This window comes from Leptonychotes weddellii, chromosome 2 (assembly GCF_054177405.1).
Source record: "Leptonychotes weddellii isolate Sample4059 chromosome 2, ASM5417740v2, whole genome shotgun sequence".
NCBI lineage: Eukaryota > Metazoa > Chordata > Mammalia > Carnivora > Phocidae > Leptonychotes > Leptonychotes weddellii.
Window position 1 is genome coordinate 973,993 of NC_138370.1, and position 22,600 is coordinate 996,592.

Consider the following 22,600-nt stretch of genomic DNA (forward strand, 5'->3'; position numbering starts at 1 on the left):
ACTGAGCCACCAGGTGCCCCATATTTATTTATTTTTTAAAGGTTGTATTTATTTATTTGTCAGAGAGAGAGAGAGAGCGCACAAGCAGGGGGAGCGGCAGGCAGAGGCAGAGGGAGAAGCAGGCTTCCCGCGGAGCAGGGAGCCCAATGCGGGGCTCGATCCCAGGAGCCTGAGATCATGACCTGAGCTGAAGGCAGACACTTCACCAACTGAGCCACCCAGGCGCCCTGGATAAAGTGTCCTTATTTAGTTTATACTTTTGAGGATTTACTAATTAGACCTTTACTAGGTAAAAAGAACTTGAAAAAATAAGACGTTTTTTCCTGTCTGGAAGGTTCCCCCAGGCCCATGGTCTGAAGTAGGGGCGTTGAGCCGAGTGGTTCTGAGGGCAGGACTCGTCCCCACATTGCATGGCCAACACCCACCCATCACTGATCTCAGGCGACTCACGCCGATGCAAGAGGGCAGTTTGAGCTCCAAAAGTGAATCTTTAACTCACAGCACAAAGTATTTCTGGGGTTGGGGTGGAAATCAATGTGGTAGGATGAAGCTATTAAGATGGGCTAGGAAACCAATTTTATTTTTAACACACTGATTCCTGTTAGGTGAAGTATGGTTTTTGTGCTCATCAACCTTGTTGATTTTTACTCTGAAGATTGGATTCGTTCATTCGAGAAGACAGTGCTTCATTGTGAATATGAGGTAGGGCTTTGGGGCTGGACAGGATTAGAATCCCTGCTCCACCTCACATAAAATGAAAGAGTTACAGGGGCGCCTGGGTGGCTCACTCATTAAGCATCTGCCTTCTGCTCAGGTCATGATCCCAGTGCCCCGCATCAGGCTCCCTGCTCCGCGGGAAGCCTGATTCTCCCTCTCCCACTCCCCCTGCTTGTGTTCCCTCTCTCGCTGTCTCTGTCAAATAAATAAACTCTTTAAAAAAAAAAAAAAAACAGGGTGCCTGGGTGGCTCAGTCGTTAAGCGTCTGCCTTCGGCTCAGGTCATGATCCTGGGGTCCTGGGATCGAGCCCCACATCGGGCTCCCTGCTCAGCGGGAAGCCTGCTTCTCCCTCTCCCACTCCCCCTGCTTGTGTTCCCTCTCTCACTGTGTCTCTGTCTGTCAAATAAATAAATAAAATCTTAAAAAAAAAAAAAAAGAAAGAGTTACATTACACTCTGAGAGTTCACTTTCCTGCACCGTAAAATGGAAACAGTCCCACCTCTGGCAGGTGCGTGTGTATCTACACCAGGTATTTTGCAAAAGTATACATACACTTTTACTTGGAGAGACTACATAGATTTAGGTGAAATCTAACTGTAATTTACTTTAACTGTAATAACTTGCTCTAACATTATGGACACATACCTTGAAAATATTTAAAATTAACTATTAAATTTTTACATCTTTTCCAAAAGAAGGTCTACCGGCGTTAGCACTAATGCACTTACTGGCCTTCCAGTGGTTGCCATATTTACTCGTGTGACAAGGACGTATTGCCTCCTGGTGGCCTGCAGCCTAGTGAAGGACAGGCCAGGGCCAGCATCCCCGGCAGAGCGTGATGGACAGCACAAGGGAGACATTCGGTACAATAAGGCCCCATCCTCCCGCGGACTGGTCATAACTTGCTCTCTAAGGCTAAAAAGACGGGGCTCTGTTGTCCTATTCAAATCAGGAGCCACGGTACCGTCCTCCACCAGGGACTGTCCGTAACGTAAAACGTTTACAGAGACATCACAAGTACACGGTGAATATGTGCGCACGATTCAAGGCCCATCGGGTTACGCAGGAGCGTGCTCTTCTGAGTGTAAGATTCTCAGGCACTGGCTAATTAGAGACTTGGGAAAATTCAAGGCATGAGGGAAAGAGCTTCACAGTCTTCAAGAAGTAGTTTCCAAACACTGCACATGGACCCAGAGTCCATCAGAGCCAAAGGGGGCAGTCGAGGTGGGGAAAGGTGAATTTCAGGGAGCACGGTGGAGAAGTTGGCCTCACAGTCCTACAATGTGGGCAGAATTTTTAAATGAAGCAGGGAATATTGTTTCCACACCAGCACACAGATATTCTAATTAATTTTTCATGCCAAGAGACTCAAAGTACTTTGTAGCATTTGGATCAATTCCTGACAGCTACTGGAGTTTAATTGCCTTTTTTTTTTTTTGGAAGGCGGGAGTGCATAAACTCTTAGGGGCCATTAAAAGCTTTGGGGAAATCATCTGCTTTCTGGTATGAGCACTGGTAGGAAAACGGTATCTAGCATCCTAACAGGGCTCAAAACTCGTGACTCATTGACAGCCAGGCACCTCTTCGGCGTCCAAGTACTGCACGTGTATGATGAACACAATCTGGGGGAGAACAGAACTGGCGAGGTAGAGTGTAGTTGCTGACAATCACCCAGACGGGCAGGGACAGACTCAGAAGTGAGGAGGAGAGTTGGCCTCCCCCTGGAGTTAAGACTCATTGCACTGAGTGCATTGCATGCATCACCTTGGGTTAGCCCCCGTGGGAGGGGACAATCATATCCCGATTTACAGAAGAGGAGAGCGGAGCACAGAGAGATCGAGTGTCTTGTTCAAAATTCTCAAGACTTCAGATGGTGAGATGGGTGTTTGAGATCCCACTTGCTGAATTCCAAAGCTGTGCTCTCTCCGTTCTCCATGCAGCTTCCAAATGGGGTTCAGAGTCCCCCAAGCCTGAAGCCCAGGCTGCTAGACCCCAGCATTGAGAAGGTGGCAGACTGTCTTACCCAGGACAGTTCTGAGTTTCATTTACGTTTCCCACAGCTCTGCACAGTGATATATTTGTACACTTCTTCAAAGTTGCCATGCATGTGTTGGCTCTTTCTGAGCAGTGGAAAATTTAAAATAGTAAAGTTATTAATATTATTCTTGAAGTACTCTTGAAATAGATGTTATTTCATATTTAAGATAAGTCCTTCTTCTTCTTGATGTTATTATATCCCATGTTCGATTTCAGGAACCCTGGAGATCCCTGTAGGTTGAATGAACTAATTAAATGCATGGATCGTTCCTCTGCAATTTCCATTGACCATATTGGGGCCATAGTACATTTTTAAAAATAAAACATGTAAAGTCTGAAAATGGATGGGGTTCCCCACACACCTTATCTGCCAGATGGTGTAGGGGATGGATGAATATTTTAAGTTAACTCATTTATTTTTTCTTTCATTCAATAAACATTTACTGAGAACTGAGTATAAGGCAAGCATTGTAAAGTGGAAAGAAAAGCTAAATATGACATGTGACGTGACCTCTGGAAGTTTGCAGAATGGTAGAGAAGATAGGCCAATACCTCAGTGGCAACAGCAACAGTGGCTGGGGAAAGCCTAGTGGCCACTGGACACTAATCCACAGAAGTGGGTGGGGAAGCCAGATGGAGCTCTCAGTCTGTGGGTCAGCCTCAAGCGCCTCTGGAAAAGTATGCAAGCAAGGCCTGCAGGCATTGCTGGGGAAATAACTTTAAACTCTAATCCAGGTGTCTTTAAGTCAATGGTGTAGGGTGAACTGGGGACACGGTGTCCACGTGAAGGTAAACAGACATCCACTAAAAAGATCCCAGTAGACTTTGGAATATTTTTGGAGTGAAAAGAACAAAATACAAATGGAACATGATGGGAATGATCTCAGCCCCCAGAAGATGTTTCTGCTAGAGTTAACTGATAATGTAAGAATATATATCCCAATAGGTTGCTTGGTTTCTGCTTCCTTTGATCCAAATCCTGACATAAAGCATTGTACTTGGCCACTGAATGAAAATGTTTTCTCAGGATGTTCTCAGAGTTTTAGGTCTGGTACTGAAACCCAAAAGCCTCCTAGCATAGTAAACTGGCAAAGACTGTCAGAAGCAAAATCTGAAATAGAGTCTGAGGCTCTCTGTGCCTATGGAAATCTAATCAACCTTATTTTGCACAAAACCTTTAAAAATAGCATTTACCATCGAGGTCCAGTCTTAATTAGAACTGACCCCAGCAGGAGGCAGCTGTCTGTAGGGATGAAAAGCTGCTGAAGTCCAAGGAATTGTCTTCCTCGTCCACTCGCAGGTCTTCGGGGACCGTGCTGTTCCCCTTATCCGTGAGGTCCACAGGGCCCCTCGTGGCTCCGCGCCAGGCCCGAGCTGCAGGGAGCTGGGGATGCTTGAGGCCACACTGCTAGACAGAACAAGTTTCCACGTTTCCTCCAGCGTGAGGAACGTTTTTCTTTTTTATTCCGGAATCTATAAGGAGGCAGGCAATAGGTTTTCAACCACTAAATACGTCAACAGTGCATCGTCTCTAATTTCACACAAAAAAATGCATATAAACTCGACATTCTATTATCTCACGGTCTTGCAAAGGATGGGCGGGGGAGGGGAAGTTGGACACAAAAGAGCGTGGCCTTGGCGGAGGCCCGAGCGCGCGGGCGGGAACCTGGTCTCCGCTGCTTGGGGGGTAGTTGGGGGGATTCGAACAGCATTCACGAGGTGCAGCCAGGTCCGGCTCGCAGTCGGCGCCCGTCCGCGTGGGGCCGTCGTGGGTACAGGTCGCGCCGCTCTCCACGCCTCGAGCCCCCACATCTGCAGAACGCCCGGGGTTCTGGAAAGGGTTAAGCGAGCGGCGGGCGGGCTGCGCGCGCCAAGGAGGGCCCCGCGCGGAGCCGCGGCCCTCTCCCCGGAGCCGGCGCTGGCGGCGGCGCGGGCTCGCGCTCCAGCCCGGAGGCTGCGCGCCCGTGTGCACGCGCGCCCGGCGGAGGCTGTGGCCGCTCCCGCCCCCGCGGCTCGAAGCCTCGGCGCGCTCCTCGGAGCGGCGGGGCCTCCACGGACGAGGGTGAGTGCCGAGGCCCCGCCGCCCGCTCCGCGGCGGGCTGGGGGAGCGCGCTTCCCCGGGGGGCGAGGGCGCAGGGGGGACCCGCCGGCCCGGGTCTGGCCGCGCGGGAAGCAGCCAGAGGGACCCTGGGCGCTCGCGGGCGCGCGGGAAGGAGCGGAGGACTCGTGGGGGCTCGCGGGGGCACCGGAAGGAGCGGAGGACTCCTGGGGGCTCGCGGGCGCGCCGGAAGGAGCGGAGGACTCCTGGGGGCTCGCGGGCGCGCCGGAAGGGCCGGAAGACCCCCAGGCGCTCGACTGCGCGTGGGAAGATGCTTGGGAACCCGCCGGGTCCTCGCACAGGTGCGCGGGAGGCGGCCGCCCCGCCCCCGGGCGCTCGCACAGGTGCGCGGGATGAGGCTCGCGCGCATGCGCGCCGGAGACCACCGACTAGGGCTCCGCGTGCGGGCTCGGGTGGGCGCCGGGGTGGAGGGCGAGTCGCAGAGCGGCGAGGTAGGGGTGGGCCCCGAGGACGGAAGGCAGTGGCCAGACGGCCCCCGGAGGCACAGGACTGGGGAAGCGGGGTGGGAAGGGGGTGGCTGCCGAGGTGGGGGAGGTGGCCGGGGGTGGCCTTGCTCCCGGTGGAGGTGTGGACAGAGGGGTGGGCGGACCTCCGTCTCATCCCCGGGGGCGTCCGCGTAGAGGTGGGCGGCCGATCCGCCGGGACTCGCCTGGGAAGAGGGTGGCCGCCTCCCGCAGGGCGTGCCGCTGGGGGGGAGGGGAGGCGGGTGGGAACCACGAGCCCCCGCGCGGTCCCCGCAGTGACCGCCGCCGGGGAAACAGTGGCTCGGGGACGGGGGGTGGGGAGAGGCGCCGGGCGCCGTGGCCACGTTTGCGGCTGGCGCAGCCGGGGCTCCGCGCTTTCTTAGGGGTTGGCCCGGGCCTGCGCGCTGCGCCGCCGAAGCGCCCAGTTCGTGGGGCCTCAGGAAGCGGGAGAGAGGTCCCTGCCGGACCCGGGACCCGGGACCCGGGGAAGCGGAGGGACGTGCTCCCCGTCCGCGGCGCCTCGCCGTTTCTCCTCCTTCGGCCGCTCTGCGCCCCATGGCCGCACTTCGGGACCCCGAGCCCCCCCGGGGGTCGCCGGCCTCCGCCGCTGCGCGCAGCCTTTGCCCCCAGGACTGAGCCGGGCCGCCCGGTGCTGGTGGTGGTGCGAACGTGCCCGACATCACGGTGGGGCGCGGGATGACGGCTGCGCGGAGCCGGCTCGCCCTGCGCCACCGCCTGGAACACGTCCGGAGGGGAGTGTAAATGCCAGCCACGCTTCTCCGGCCGCACCCCCACGTGCTGGGGACCCCTGCCTCCTGCGCGGGACTGCGCAGTTCTTGGGGGAGGGTCCCTAGCCAGGCGCGAGGGCTCCCATAACAGTAAATCAGGAAGGTTTTAAATCATTCCAGCACCTCTTAATTTCCTACAAAGCCATATTCTCAACCTTCATCCCCCATATTTATTGTAAGGGAAAAGGAAAAGAGCAAGCCAATTTGATAAGGCGGGGCATTTCTGTGCAAACCACTAAAGGCACGTGACCAGCAGGTCTTCAATTCGTGTTCATCCCGCTGGAGCATTGACGGAATGAAGAGTTCGCCCGGTTCCCAGCCTGTTCTCTGGCCACTTCCCTCCATCTCATTAAGTAGCACTCAGATTCTAATTAGGAACTTCTGATGGATGCCAACGTTGCCCTTGAGCCTTTTATCCTGAGCTAATGGCGTCCTATTATTAGAATACCCCTCTCCACACCCCAAAACCCCCAGAAGACAGCTTTCCCCTGCCATCAGATTTCTGCCAGGGATGGCCATTGTCTGCAAATTTATGGTAATTGGCGTTCCAACTCTCTCTTCTGGGGATAACTAAGCAAAAATTTTTAATGAGATAAAAAGTCTTTTGAGCTTTTAGTGTCAACTGCTCAGACATTGCTGATAATATGATTAGGACACAATGAAAATAGAAGATTTTGCCTGTATTTAAGGCAGTCTTGGTTTGGGGAGGGGGTGAGAAAAAAAGTTAAATGTTGTGGAACTTAGCCTGAGACTAAATGCAGGCAGGGCAACTGTGCATATGGTCATCTTGCCTTTCTGATAATCTGGGCATTCATTCATACCTTGACCCTCAGAGCACTTTGCCTGTTAGTGGGAGGACTGGAGGATCTGGCACTGTGGTGATCATCTTTCCAGACAGTCCCCCTCGCTTCTGACTTCACTTCCATAGGTCCCGATACAAGCAGCAGCTTTGGCAGTGGGAAGGCAAAGGTCTCTTTTTAGCTTAAAATGTACCTTTAGAGTCTTTGTTCCTGTACCGAGAAACAGAGGCTCTCCAAGCTCTGAACGCCTCCATCTGGAATCATATTTCTGTTGTTTTCTAAATGCCAGCAGCATAAATTGCTCAGTAGTAATAGCTTTGCAGGGAATCTGGAATCACTTAGGCGGCTGTAATGACCCTCAGCCTCCCCACATCTGAGCCGTGTGACCCAAGAGCACGGCTGCTTCAGTGGGTTTCAGAGGTGCCTTGTGGCGCAGTCTGCTTGCAGATCAGAAACCCGTCCTGCCATTTTGCACATCTTCCCCTGGTGACTCAGGGTAATATCTGCTCTTCTGTGGAGTTCAAGGGATTACCATTTCCACTGTGGCCCTGATTGGGGTTTTTCTCTTGCAATTATTGTAATTATGCTGAAATTATAGTGTTGGTACCCAGAGCATATTTGCAAAATAGTTCAAACAGAGCAGCAATAACTTGGAATAAAATAAAAACTTCTAGGAGTTTATCTTTTGCCAAGAACCTGGCTCCTGCTAGAAAGGATATTAAAATAAACAGTGCCTTGGAAATTGAAGCCATTCCATGTCTTGTGCAATATTTGACCAATTAAAAATTAATTTCATTCTTTCGCAAATATTTATTGAGTGCTTCTGTGGGTCAGGCACAATTCTAGGTGCTGGGAATACAATGGCAAGTGAAGTAGACTCAGTTCCCCACCTCTTGCAGCAGAGACTCTATAAGGTGAAAGGTGGTAAACATGTAACCATGTGAATTCATGTGTAGGAACAAACCCAGCCAAGTGCTCTGAAGGAAAGGAATGAACTATGAAAGCATAGATGGGAAGGTTGAGAAGTGGCCAAGGAGGATGGTATTGGGGAAGTTCCAGGGGAAGTCGTGGGCAAAGGCCCTGTGGTGAGGAATAGGGCACAAAGAAAAACTGAAGGAAGGCCAGGGAGCAGCACCTAGAGCAGAGAGTCATAATTTGTAACTTAATATAATGTTACTCCTAAGTTAATCGTGTTATTCCCTTTAGGTAAACCGATGGGGCTTTATACTTTAGGGTTTGATGGAGTAGGGCGTGGATTAATTTCACAGAACTGAGATCCACTGAATCATAAAGGGAAATCATTAAATAAGATGATGTAGACAAAGTGTTTCCCAAGCTGATCACCACGGTGCCAATGTTAATGCTATTCTTACTGTCGTATGATGAAGTCTGAGATTGTGGGGTCCTTTGCGTGTATGCATGCTGCCCCTGCTACTGTTGAGCCACCATCGTCTGTTGCTTTCACTGTGGGGGTCGAACCTGGTTGGGGCGCTGGACATCACTCTTGTCCCCTCTGGTCAGTTTCTCAGACGGTGGTCAGAGTGGTCCTTTACAAACACAAAGCTACCGACGTTGGGCAGTTAATTGCTTCCTCTTGGCAAAGCTGCAGCCCACAGTTTTTCATATGGCTTGCAAGACCCTTGCTGTAGTTAGGTGTGGTTGTCCTCAGACTCCCCCACAAATGTAGGGCTGCCATGTGTGAAACCCTAACCCCCCCGTGCGATAGTATTTGGGGGTGGGGCCGGTGGGAGGTGATTTGGTCATGAGGATGGAGCCCTCCTGAATGGGGTTAGTGCCCTTAAGAGACAGGAGCGAGCTTGCCCTCTTTCTACCCTCAGCCATGTGAGGACACCGAAAGAAGTCGGCCACCTGGGAGGACCCTCGCCCAACCATGCTGGCCCCTGATCTTGGACTGCCCAGCCTCCAGAGTAGTGAGAAGTATCTGTTGTTTATGAGCCACCTAGTCCATGGTATTTTTGTGATAGCAACTCGAGCGGACTAAGATAGTGGCTTCAAACACATTTATTCTGCGTACAGGTCTGCAGTCTGAGTAGGGCTCCGTGGGGACAGCTCACCTCTGTGCCACTCAGCGAGAGAGGGGGCTAGTCTGAAGGCTAAGAGCTGGAACCACCCCAAGGCTCTTGACCTCTGGTGTCTGGGGTCCAGGCTGGCCTGATGCCAACAGGTGGGGATTGGGGCATCTGGGGCCCCTGGAGCATCTCTGTCTGTCTCTCTGTGTCCGCTCCAGGGGCCCTCCCCCACACGGCAGCTTCCGTGCCACGGGACCTCTTCCATGCTGGGGCATGGTTCCTAAGGCCTGTGTCCTGAGCAGATAGAGCGGGGTGTGAGCTGCACCACCTTTCCTAAACTAGGCTTAGAAGTCACATTGCATCACCTCACGTGGTTCCCGGCCTGTCTGGAAAAACAGGGAGGGAACATGGCCCTCACCTTCTCACATTGTAAGAGGGTAATGCTGGATGGGATGCATCCATGGGGTCATCTTGGGAAAATACCATCTGCCACAGCCCGCCCTCTGGCCACTAAATTCATATTCCTCCCACGTGCAATGACCCGACTCCTGCATCCAGTCCCCAGATCTCATCCTATTGTGGCATTGGGCTCAGGCTCCAGGATCTCGTCATTGAAATCAGGTCCAGGTATGAACGAGTGCTCTTGGGCACTAGTCCTTGAGTACAACTCCTTGAGCACATTCTTCTTCATATGAAGACCCACACACCAAAGAGAAGAGCTATCGGCCTCAGACATCCAGCAACCGTGATGGGCAGGGATAGGACAAATGCCGTAGACCCTTGTGTTGGAACCAGCAGGATGTCCATATTTGGACACGAAGAGGTTCATTTATGGTAAGGTGTTGGCTCCTGTGATCGTGGGGCTGGCCAGTGTGCAGTCCGCAGGGCAGGCTCCTGGCGGGAACCCTTTCAGGGAAGGGCTGGTGTGGCCGCTGGAGTCTGAAGGCCATCCGGAGGCAGGATCCTCTCTTCCTGGGGCACCCCAGCCTTTCCCCCTGAGCCTTCCACCGACTGGATGAGGCCCCCTGGCATTGGAGGGGGATCTGCCTTAGTCGAGTCTACCGATGTAAGTGTGAGTCCCCTCTACCTAGTACGTTCACAGCAGCGTAGCCTGGTGCTCGAGGCAGTATGTGGCCCCGGGGCCCAGCCACAAAGACACATAAAATGAACCATCGCACCCTCCTGGGGAGGCACCCAGTGGCCTGGCCCATGGCAACCCGTGCTGCAGCCGGCCCGAGCTCGTGGTTCCTGGAAAGGCCTCCAGTCTCATTCCTGGGCAGGATTTTCCATCGCTCTTGGCTCTGCCTTCTGGATTCCTGGCTCTCCCTCCAAGCTTTCCTTTCTTTTTCGTAAGAAGTGGCTGGTGTCTGCAGCTGATGGTTTTCTCAGCCCGTTTCCTGTTTCCATCTGGTGCTGTCTCCGTCCCACACAGTGGCTCCTCCCGTGAGATGAGCTTACAGGCCTGGTGGGTTTTCTGTGGATCCGTTGGGCTCGTGCTGTCTGACAAAAGCAACACCCACAGAGGTCATGGACATGGGCCTTTCCTTTCTCCACCTTGGGCTCCTGCAGGACTGCCTGAAAAGTCCTGAAGATTCCTAAAAGGTGCAGTTGACCGTGTCTGGGAGGGCTGCCCTCGAGCACCTTAGCGGCCTCGTGTGTGGCTGAGGCACTCCCCGATATTTAGGAGGCCCAGTTTGTGCCCCCCGCATGTGATCCTTACCCTAGAGCTCCTTCTTAATTCGACACTCCTGGAGAGGCTGGGAGAAGAGCCAGTTTTATTTTTGATCCCAACCCCCAGCAAGGCCCGGTTCCTTTATGTTTTTCCCAAATCTCCCTTGAGAACAGAGCACTTCTTGCTCATCCTTGTCCCCTCTCATCATATCAAAGCCACCAAGAACAAACTCAGCAGCAGCATCAAGACCTTGCCTGGAAGCCGCCCCAAGGCCGTCCGGCTCAGTGAGGCCAGCACGCCGCTAGCTTCTGGGCCGCCCCGGAACGGGGGTCCCCGAGCACGGGCCCCGCCCCCCAAGCATCGCTGACATCACATAGCTTGAGAGCTGCCGGGTGTCGGCTCATGGCTCCTGGCGGCACTTCTGACTGAGCCCGCCGCCCAGCCCAGAGACCCTGCTCCGTCGCAGGTTTGCGCCACGGCCGCCCCACGTGGGGTGCCTACCCAGTCGTTGCAGCATGTTCATGCCGCTCACCGATCTGCCGTCTGGGCAGCGTTTTGCAGGGACAGCTCGCTGTGCCTCACTCAGCTGAGGGAAGTGCAGATGAGCTCTCGGAAGGGCACACCCCCTTCCAGATGCCCAGCTGGGGCACCCTGATGGGGGCGTGGCCTGTTGTCTTCATGGCCTCTCGTGCCGGGCACCCCGGCATCACTCCGCGGCTTCCACGGTGCGGCAGGAATGCCAGGTGTGAGTCCTCCTCCTGGAGGAGCTGCATGGCCATCCCGGCTTGGCTCCCTTCCCCATGGCCTCTGCGGGTCAGGAGGACCCATGCTGGGGGAGTCTGCCTCACTTGGTGGGGACGGCGTGGGATGGGCTGCAGCGATGGCGATGGGGCCCCCTCGGGAGTGACCACGTGCCCCAGCTACCACCTGGCAATCTGCAGCTCCGGTCCCTCGCTGTCCGCCGGCCGGCAGCGCCCTCGTTGCGGGGACCGCGGCCTGAGCTGCTCCCGTCTCAAGTCCTGCTCCGCCTCTTTGCCCCCACGTACACCTGGCTTCCTCCGGGGAGGGTCCCTGGAAGTGCCAGGGCAGGCCTGTTCCTCTGCAGCCTGTCCCGTCTGTGATCATTCACTCGGTCACTGGTGATGGGGGTCGGGGGTGTCTGTCACTGCCCTCCCAGGACCAGGAGCCCCACGAAGCCGGCTCTGCACCAGCCTCCCGCGGGTCGCACTCGGTGGGCTTGCGGGGCTGATGTAGGGTAGGCGTCCCTGCTGGAACGGAAGCCCGTGCGCCAGGATTCCTCGTGTCCTGTTCCCTGTGGTCTGCGTGGCCTACACGTGGGCCTGGCATTTGGTAGGCTTGTATTATTGTATGTTTGTGGGATGAATGCGTGACTTAATGAGTGGAAGGCCGACCCTGATAAAGAGCACTGGGCAGCTCAGGTGTAGAGTCCGCGTCTGCCAGGAAGATGGTGCTGGTGTCCTCGGTGGGGGGAGGTTTCGTGGTGCAGAGGGGAGCTCGTCTCTCCCAGTCCCGGGGCAGGATAGCCAGTGTGGAGTATGACTGGGGCCTCAGCTCACGTCACATGTTTTATGGGTTCATTGCAGCACTTGGCACGGGCCGCTCACCTGTGCACCTCCTGCTCTTCCAGGGGCGGATGAGAATCATTCTGACTGAATATGGAAATAGGACTAAATAGTTGTGGCCCTGTGTGTTATCGTTCTAAAGAAGTCAGGATGGAAGGAGCAATTATCTTCATTTCCTTCATGCAGACAGACATCACCAGGGTTCATTTTAACGCAAACACTCGTATTATTTACTCTATTGTTGAGACCTTCTGGAAAGATTGCATATTTTGAGGAGAAATATTGAGATAGGACAGAGAGATCCAGTTTAGGTACTGAAGGCTGTGAACCACCAACGGGAGCTTTGAAGGAACTCCAGGCACCTGTCGCCTCTGGATCAGCAGGGTGTCCCCGTGTGGGGCCCCAAGGCCTTCTTAGGGACACTGCAGTCCAGAGTCTCATGCTGCTTGGACGTGGCCGTGGCTGTGGGTTCGTGGTGGCCTTGGGGTCTGCTGACATGGGAGTGTGAGCTGAGAGGCACTTGTCCCTGCCCATGGAGCCCCCGACACACGCAGGTGGCGATCGGCAGCAAGCGGGACGAGGCACAAAGGTGCAGCAACGTCTTTTCTCACTGTTCTGATTGTTGCCTGTTCGCAGAGGCACTGGTCCCAGCAGGTGAGTTGCTGGGAGCTTTCGGGGAGACACCACCAGTCTGCTGACCACATCCGCTGGTCGCCTGGGCAGTCTTCTGTGTGTCGTGGGATTTGTAGGAATCTTTCCAAATAGTTGGATCTTAGACCCCATTTGTTTCACGTCCTGGACTTGAGGTAGCGCCACACAGTAAGAAGGGCGCAGCAGGATCCTGGTTCCGGTCCAGCACCATGCTCCTAGCTGTGTGGCCCCGAGCAGTCGCTGGACCCCTCTGGGCTCAGTTTCTCCTGTTTTTGTGAAAGGCAGGGAGCTGGTGCTCTCAGGGGTCCCCGACGTCCTGAGTTTGGGGACAGGTTCTGGGACTGGACATTCAGAGGTTTAGCAGGCTTTTTATGTCAGCATGTTTTCTCTGCAAACCTACAGCCTAAATCAGGCCTAAGATTTAGCAAAATTTGACTTTTAAAAGTGATACGTCACCTTCAGGACTCTGTGCCTGAGAGCCCGACCATTAGCGTGTGCTCGGTTTCGCTGACTCCTTCCCTGAGCATCCTTCCTCTCGGGGGCCTGACTGGACCTGGCGTTGTTTTGGTTCATACACAGACACACACGCACGCACACGTATGCACCCCGTAAGTACATACACATGGGCATGAATGCATACACGCATATACACGGAGGGCTGTGTGTGTGAGTTCTCTGATTCTAAAAGTGGTACACGGTGAGGAGAGACAGTTTGAAGACACCAAAAATTATGAAAAAAGAAGTCACACATCATTTCACCATCAACAAGCCTTTTAGACATTTTGGCATTTTTCTCAATGTCTTTCTCCCTGTGTTTTTCCCCTATGTGTTCTCTCTCTCAATCTCTCTCTTTAAATGGTATGATCTACCTTGTGATCTCGGTCTTTAAATTCAGCATTGTGATGGAGGCCTTTTTCCAAATGCTTGGAAACTTTGAGAACATAGTGTTTAATGATGGCATAGGGATATAATGTCATTTATTGACAAAATTCCTTGTTTATTATTCAGTGCTTTGCAAATGAGAATGCTCTGCAAAGTCCTTGTCCTGAAATTTTCCAGAGATTTGAGTTTCTGTCCGAGGCACCAAGCACCGAGGCTGTGCTAGACGAGGGCTTGACGAGGCGCTCGGGTTGTCTAAGCGGCAGGTCATCCGGGAGCCGTGGGAACAGAGTGCAGTGTGCAGGTGCTCACAGCCTGACCCCGCATCTACGAGGTCGCACACAGGACCTTGACTTAAGGTGGACCGGGCATTGCACTCCCCTGCTCTGGAAGCTATCCAAAGTATGTCCTAGTGTTGACGGAAACTTCCAAAAAAGTCCAAAGCCCTTTTCAGGAGCTCCTGTTGCTGTGGGCTGGGCCATGAGGGGCAGGGCTGCGTGCAGAGACCCCCAAAGAGAAGGGGTGGTTGCAAAAAGCAGGATCTGCCCCAGGAGAGGAGGCTGCGGGGCCCCGGCTCTTAGGGAGGGTCCGTCTCCTCGGTGGGGATATGCTGTTGGCTCATCACAACAAAGGTCACAGTGGGCCTGGCCTGGCAGATGCTCATCACCACCTGGTTTTACTGCCTCAAAACCACCTTTTCCACTCAGCAACCTTCCACATCTTCATGGAATTCCAAACACTGGACAGACTGCGGGGGCCGCCGCCCGGTGCCTCACGGGCTCACACGGAAGCCGCAGACCCCCCAGAGTAACTTAGATGGCTCACTGTATTTGGCATTTGCAAAGTGGGACTTTTTTTTTTTTTTTCCTTTTCTCCAAAATCATCATCTTTGTGACACTGAAGTTTCCTCTCTCGCCCTGAACTTACCCTCACATTGGCTTCAAACTCGTCGGGAAAAAATGCAGCACAAATCAAGATGTGGCTGACTTTCATCGATACACCATATTCCTTCTGATGTTCCGGGTTAGCCAAGGCAGCGAATAATCACACATAGGCTCCTCGGTCAGTCTCAAGAGGGAACTACGAACATTTAGTTTCTGCATCCGCCCTCGCAGCGGGCAGTATCTGGACCGTCCTGACGTGAGGTGGTTTTACTGTGCAGACGGCTGAACTCGGACATGTCAGACCACCGTTCTTCGTTTCTCCTTCAAAAATAGTGGCTAAGATATCGCCGCGAGGTCAGTTAGCATTTCAGCTGCCCTCCCCTCTGTGCAGGCCCCTCTTTGAACGGAAAACACACTGTCGTGAGAGGACTTGGGATCCAGGGCACTGTCTTGCTCCGTGATCTCTCTGCCGGGCGCCGTGCCTGGACCCTGAGCAGAAAGCACGGTTCTGCGTGGCTGTCCGGGACACCTCGAGCATTGTCCCCGGACCTCACGGAGTCCATGCTCATTGTCAGCAGCACCGCGCCCACAGAGGACACACGAGTGAGATCCCATGCTCTGTGTGAGGCTTGTGCGGATGTGTGGACGGCGCAGGGCCCGCGGGACAGGAAAGACGGGACTCTCTGCCTTACGTCCCACCCAAACCAGAGCAGAACAGAAGTTGGAGAGAAGGCTCTCCATTCTATTTTCAGTTTGTGCCAACAACAGTATATGAGCAAGGGACATTAGCAGAAAAGGCACTAGGTTGGGACTTCCACAGTTTTTTTTTTTTTTTTTTTAAGATTTTATTTATTTGAGCAAGATCTAGAGCGTGTATGCGGGGGCAGAGGGAGAGGGAGAAGCCAACTCCGTGCTGAGCAGGGAGCCCGATGCGGGGCCCGATCCCGGGACCCTGAGCCTGAGCTGAAGGCAGACGTTTAACTGAGTGGGCCGCACGGGGCACCCCAGGACTTACCTAGGTTTTAATTAAACTCTGTAGGTAAATGGTGTGTGATCTTGGACAGGGCTCTCTTTTATAAAACCAAGAGCTTAAAACTTTAAAGATGACAACATGTGAGTTTTTATATTTAATTTTGCCATATTTCAATTCCACTGGAACTTGAAGCATCCTGAATAAGTTACCTAACTAACGACTCCAGCACTAGGAATAGATACATTAAGGGGATTCCTACCCTGAAGATGAACTCTACTTATATTTAAGGTTGTGTGGCTTCCATCCATTTTCAGGACTAAGCCAGATTCATTAACTGATAAATACTGGTAGCCATTTAAACATACAGAATTACATCTCAAATAATCAATTATGAAATATTTCAAACATAATAAACAATGTAATAAAAAGAAGTACATACATTATTCTTTCGCCCTTTATGCTTTACATTTAGAAAAAAAAAAAAAATATTACCGAGTAGGTCCCATTCCTTCCTTCCTTCTTGGGATCCCTGCCTATCCTCTTCACATTCCCAAAACATACAGTATTTTTTGTGTGTGTGTAAAATGTAGGTAAATGGTATCACACAGTCTCTTTCTACAAACCGCCAACCCTCAAAAATTCAAAATTGTGTTTTTGAAATGTATTCACAGCGATACATGTAAATCCAGTTCATTTTTAACGTGTACCGTAATTTTGGCAGATCCAAAATCAGTCTAAAAGCAACTTAGTGAATTCTTTTTGTGCAAAAGGACACAAAGCAATCTTTCTCAAGCACAGGACTGATCACCTTACGGCCAGGTCACCTTCCCTTCACTTCCCCACCAACCATCAAGGGATGTCCATTGTAATGGAGACGTTGAGGCTCCCTGGGTGTGGTGGATCTGCTGACCCCGGAGAGCTCCCCAGTGCATCCAGCCTCCTCCTGTTTCTAGAACTGGTCAACCTTGTTTCCACCTCAAGGATTTCCCCCTCGCTAGCCTCTCTTACTCTACCTGCCTCACTGCGTCTCCTCTTGGGGTTCAGCATGCATTCCCTATTCTCAGAGGAGTCTTTCCTGATCCCAGAGTAGAAATCCGGTCCAGCCATCATTCTCTCTCAGAATTGTGTGTGTTTCCTTCATGACATAAGTTTGTCATTCCCTTGGAATTCATAGAACAGCTTCAGGCTTGCCTTCCTCACTGGACCATGAACTCGGTGGGGGCTGGGACCACATCGGCTGGGTTCCTAGATGCTTTCTGGTACCTCGTACACTTCCTGCTACATTGTAGGTGTTCAGTATATATCTGTCAATAAATGGGCAAATGAATGAAGATTGTTAATTATTTATCAGTGTTGAGGTATCCATGGGGATTTAACAGATTGAACGATTGAGGAGAAACTGGGATTTATTTGGCTCAGGTAATCTCTCATTTCTGACTCCAGCTTTCCATCATTGGTGAGACACTCAGATTTATTTCAGTGGATGCACAGAACAGATTTACTTTGGAAGAGTCAGGCTTACCCACATCCTGCTCAGAATTGCATCTTATAGCTACAAAGTGCAGCATGGTTTTGCAATTCACATGCCTCTTTCCAGATGCTCAGTGATTCTATCTGTAACCTTAGTGTTCACACGGTATGTTTGGCTAAATCTGTAATTCTTGAATCTGGACCCACAAGGACAGACAAATGCTTCTATTTCAACATATCCTGAGTTTGCGCTCCGAAGGCACTTCCGGAAACCTAGGAGACGGTCTTTGGAAGGAATGTGCAGACCCGTTCGTTCATCTCTGCAGGCCTGTGACTCGGGGGCACACAGGACCGTGGGGCAGCTTGCAGTCAGCAGCCATCTGATCTTGCTGCAGGTGGCGTGTCAAGACCCAGTGCTCCCTTGAGCCACCTGCAGTAGCTCGTCCCATCCCCCTCTCGTTCCCAGTGTGGGCATTCTGTCACCAACAAAGGAACGTCTTGTGCATCCTGGAGCTCTAACATGGTGTGTATCTCAGAACTCTTGAATTTTAAAAAATCCATGATCTGATGGAGAAAGCAGAACAGTAAATCCATTCAACACATTTTGACCTGGTTGTCAGACTGGGTTAATGTAAATTTCATCTCTCCACCCTGCTTCACTCCCTCCCAGTGGGCGGTAACTGGGGATGGCCAAGGGTGCGGACACAGAGACCCCCTCCCACCGCGTGGCCCCCAGCACAGCACGCCCCGAGCTGCCCGCGGAGTGGGGGGCACAGCTCCGCAAAGCGCGGCACCTCGGGCTGGAATCCCAGGTTCCCACCAACCTTCTTGAATTCCTGACCGGCAGGAGGCCGTCCCTGTGGACTCGGGTGGCCAGCTCATGTGCTGAACAGCTAGAACCATCTCTGGCATTTTTTCTGAGGCCACGTGTTCAACACTCCAGAGATGGGAAAAGGGAAAACTGTGCTGTGGTTTGGGTCTGTTGCTAAAGTTTTTGGTTTTATGAGACTAGTAACTGGCGATTTCTGGGCGTCAAGCATTTTCTCCTTTACCGAATCAAGACCCTGGTGATCGTCCTACTTGTCCTTGTCCGTGAGTCATGAGCATGAACCGGGAAGTTGCTGTGATGGCGCCGGGGGCTTGTCTGTGCACACGGCTGGGATTGTCAGCGCTCGTTCGGTCCTGGTCCAGACTGTCTGTGATGTTGGCCAGGGTGGGAACCCTCACTGTGCATGCTTCCCGGGGGCAGGCACTGTGCTGTGCTGAGTTCTTTACAAACGTCCCAGGTAATCCCCAGGGCAGCGCTGTGAGGCAGGTCCTGGTTTTTAGTTAGAAGGACCGCAGTTTCCAGGGATGGGAATCCCACACAAGTTAGCTTATGTTACAAATGGAATGTACAAGCTCACATCCCTCAGAAGTCCCAGGGTGAGGCTGGCTGTAGGCATGGCTCGATCAAGGGGCCTCTCCTTCCATCTCCTAGGTTTTGCTCTGTGAGTTGGCTTCCTTTTCTTCTAGTGAAGACAAGCTTTCCTTTGATTTCTGCTTGCTGACCCACTGAGGCAGGGCCCTTCCTCCTCCTGCATCAGCTGGAAGGCAGCTGCGTCAGCACAGCCAGAGACCTGGCCTGAGGCCGTGCTCTGCTGAGCCAGGCCCGGGAGCCGGCTGTGTGCTGGGCTGGGCCTGGAGCAAATCTGTAATTTAAAACCCACAACTTTTTATGATTGTAAAAGCATTATATATGCATTTTAGAGAATGTAGAAACTCAGCATGTTGTAGAGAAGATTAGAAAGCCCATCTTTAATCCAACCCCCAGAGACAACCTCCAGTCCCTTTCAAGAGCTGTTTTGGTGAGCAGTCTCCCATCTCATTGGTAAAACTGTAAAGCACGTCATCCCGGTACAGTTTCAGAACTTGGTTTTATGTGGTTTACATGTGGATGTTTTCAGGGTTGTTTTCTCTAGTTTCCCTGGTTAACATCATCCATTCAGTCATCAATCAAATGTTTACTGGTTGGCTGTCCTTGGAGAGCCCATCACCGTGGCGAGGATAGAATGACTAAGGAAATCTTCCGTCCTGAATTTCACATTCTAGAGAAGGGGGATGCGCGGCAGACAAGGGGTGATCCTGCGTGGAGCTAATCTCGGACCTTCTCCGGGAACACAGACCGCACCACCTCACAGGGAGTGAGGCAGGCGGTAACCCCAGACGCGGTGCCCCAGCCGGAGCTCGAGAACGAGGCACACTGTGGCTCAATGCCCACACAGCTGGCTTGGGGGCAGCCAAGGGTCTAAGACACAAACCTGCACGAGGACGCAGGTGTCTTGGACAGATGGCTCACTGCCTCCGTCACCAGCCGTGGACTCTGGACTTGAAGAATAGCTATTATGTAAAGCTTTTATTCGGGAAATTCCCAGTAAGGTTACTTGTTCCCATTATTCCCTGCCAAAGATTCAACCCCCTAAATTACAGATTGTAACTCCCCTAATAGCTCCCACGAAAGGGCTCCAAGCAGGTGCCCGAGCACTGCCGTCTGCTTTATTCTCAGAGCTGGGTGGGGCATCCAGTTTCTAGGACCCTGTGGACGGGTTGCCCTGAGCAACGGACTGGGCTCCAGAGACAGTGTAGGCTTCCGTCCACTGAGCCTGTGGATGCAGCTGAAGTCCCCTCCCTCGCGGTCAGCGCTAGTGATGGACCGATCGCTTCCAGAGGCATCGGGCCTGGAGCTCCTGGGCGTGTGCCCTGGAGCCAGGTTGCTGGTTCCAATTCTGGTCCTGACACTTAGGAGCTGCCTGCTTGGGTCATTGCACGATGCCGGTGAGACTTCCCCACGTCTCATGTCCTCTTCTGCAAAATGCAGCTAATGGAAGCAAGGCCCTCGCACGTTTGTATGATGCTCACCCAGGAGAACCGTGCCAGGGACAGGAGACGTTAGCTGTCACCTTTATTACTCCTGCTGTGTAGTCAGGCTGTGTCACAGTTCATCTGGTCTTTCAGGAATGTCCTTCCTAAAATATAGAATTATAGATTGTAGTCTGGTGGAATAAACTCTAATCAGTGTCACTTGACCTCCTGAAGGGCAGCCACATATTCATCTAATTATCTAATTATCCAGCAAACTCTGTCACCAGCCACCCTGTCATTTCTAAACTACACAGAATGTATTGCCTACATTGGTTTTAGGTTCCTCTTACTCACTGAGTATCTCCATGCTTGAAACCTATTATAAACCTCTTGCAGGCAGACTCTGGGGGCTACCACTTTTCATGTCTCCTGAGATTCCACACACCACCTTGCTTTCAGCAGCCAGACAGGAGTGTTAATGGGCTGCATTTCCAAATGAAGAAGTATTTTGTGAAGGATGCTTCCCCATGGCTGGCTTTGGGCTTTGTAATTTGACCTCCTAAAACTCTATTCCCTACTGTGAAGGGTACTCAGGAAATGTGAACCAGGCATGGGGGTGAAGAGCATGGGTCAGCCTACAGCCTGGGCGCCCTCCCCACCCACCTGCTCAAGGCCGCCTCCGAAACTGCCAACTCATTTAAATTGGGGCCCGAAGAAGAAATCATCTTGAAAAGCAATATTTGTATGAACAGCTGAAGCAAATCAACACATTCTATAATCAAATCGAATTCCTGAGGTTCCCTACAAGTTCCTTGGACTCTATGGTGGTTCTTGTATTCATGGCTTTCTTTGTTAATGAACCTCACATCGACTATTTGCTGTTTCCTGGGAGAACGGTGTCTTTCTGGTGTTGGGGAAGGCACACGGTGGGCATGGTGCAGGTGCTGTCCCAGGGACTCCGGGACCTAACGGGGTGTGGATGGAGATGTATATGGAACAACAGGGTGGGCAGGACGTGGACAACACTGAGGAGGAACTCCTTACGAGCAACAAAATCTGCTACGTGTCGCAGAAGCTCAGATGAGTCTCCTCAGTCTATTAACAAGGATGTTTTTTTAAAAAGCTGACCCTAATAATTTAAAAGAAAGATTCTTTTAAGCAACCTGTGTTACAATGAAGCATATTTAGTTTTAAATAAACTAATATCCACATTAGATACATAAATAGTGTCCACATTAGGAAATCATAAAATCATTTTTAAAAATTCCTATTAATAGTCAAGAAATTCATGGAAAGAAACTTTAAAAAATTCTGTTTAGGTATTTATAAGGTCAAGAAGAAATTCATATCCGTCAGGGGGAAATGCTACATAAATTATATTTAAGTAAAACTTGTTCTTACCGAAAGGTTTTCTAACTAGAGTCAAGAAGAAAGCCTGTGAGTGTCAGGCACGTCTCCCCCTGGTGTGTCCCGATATGCCAGGACTCTGTCTACTCTCTGATGCAGCAACCTCCAAGGTGGTGTTCAGGGCAGCCCCTGATGGTGACCTTCCCCAGGCCACCATTGCTTAGGGAGTTTCAGTTACTTCTAATGACCAAGACGGGCGTCCAAACAGAGTCCTCCAGGAGCCTCTTCGTGGAATTCTGATTCTAGAACCAACCACAAAATGGGGGGGGGACCCTGACTTCCAACCCAGAGAAATTTGACATGAAGCAACTTAGAGTTGCTGATGTCTCAGGACTGTTAATGCCCAATGGGCTGACTCCTCCCCATCAGTTTTAAGGTGAAATCACAGTAATGGTCATTCTGGGGGGAGGAAAGATAGAGCTGTTACTGTTGAGTTTCTTTGACACCGTTTGAAAAAGAAACAATTCTCTGCCTAATGTCCTCATTTCTCCTGTGGAATCTGATCCACCTGTTCTGCAAGGTGGTGGGTGAGACTCACAAGAGGCCAGACACTTGCAGTGCTGGGGACCGTGGCTTCCCTGGTGGAGGGACTGCTGGGGTTGGCCTCCCAGCTCCTAACTCAGCGTCACCGCACCTGACGTCAGAGCGGAAGGCTGTCCCGCATCCCTGACAGCGTGTGTGGGGCATTGCCACGGCTGGCTGGACAGGCACAGGGATTCCTGACGTGGTCGCTGGGTGCAGGGCCGGTCGTGGGGCTGAGCTGGGAAGGACTGTCATGGCTCCATCCCAGGGAGGCTGGTGTGACCGGCTCTAATCGCAGCCCAGGTGCACGGGGCGCCTGGTGAGGAGGCGTCCATGGAGCGGCGTCAAGCCACCTCTGCTGGAAATACCGTGCAAGAGGACACAATTCCAGAACGCTCATGTGTGTTGGCGAGGAAAAGTGGTATTGTCGTAAGAACTCTAGAGGCATGGTTTTCCAGAGAATTGCGTGTTACCCTCGCTGATTGGCGGGGCTGAGAACGTCTGTGTCTTGGAGGCCACCAGACCGCGCCAGCGCTCAGACCACCCGCTACCTGGGTTGTGTTGGTTTCTTTGTGGAGCTACAGCCCCTGCTTAATTGTAGTTACAACAACATACGTACTGGCCTGCTTCTGCAGGGCTTTTAAAACAGAGTTCCAAACTTAAGCTTTAAAAACATGTCCTGTTCTATGCCTTTTCTTTCAGTATGATTTACACGAAGACAACCTTTAGGGCTCAGGTTTTTATTCATTCTAGCAAGTCAAG

At 52.2% G+C, this 22,600-nt stretch overlaps 1 protein-coding gene across 5 annotated transcripts in view; it reads left to right on the forward strand.

The window, feature by feature from the left end:
* KBTBD11 (kelch repeat and BTB domain containing 11) overlaps positions 1 to 22,600 on the forward strand; it is a 38,999-nt gene that overhangs the window by 7,792 nt on the left and 8,607 nt on the right. The window contains exon 1 of one of the 5 annotated variants that reach the window (XM_081806917.1): positions 4,736 to 4,817. The exons of 2 other annotated variants lie outside the window; for them this stretch is intronic. The gene's annotated coding sequence lies outside the window, so the exon portion shown is untranslated. Of the gene's footprint in view, positions 1 to 4,735; positions 4,818 to 5,027; positions 5,198 to 5,232; positions 5,306 to 22,600 lie in introns of those variants that run through there. 2 more of the 5 variants (XM_081806943.1, XM_081806936.1) reach the window with 2 other exon arrangements.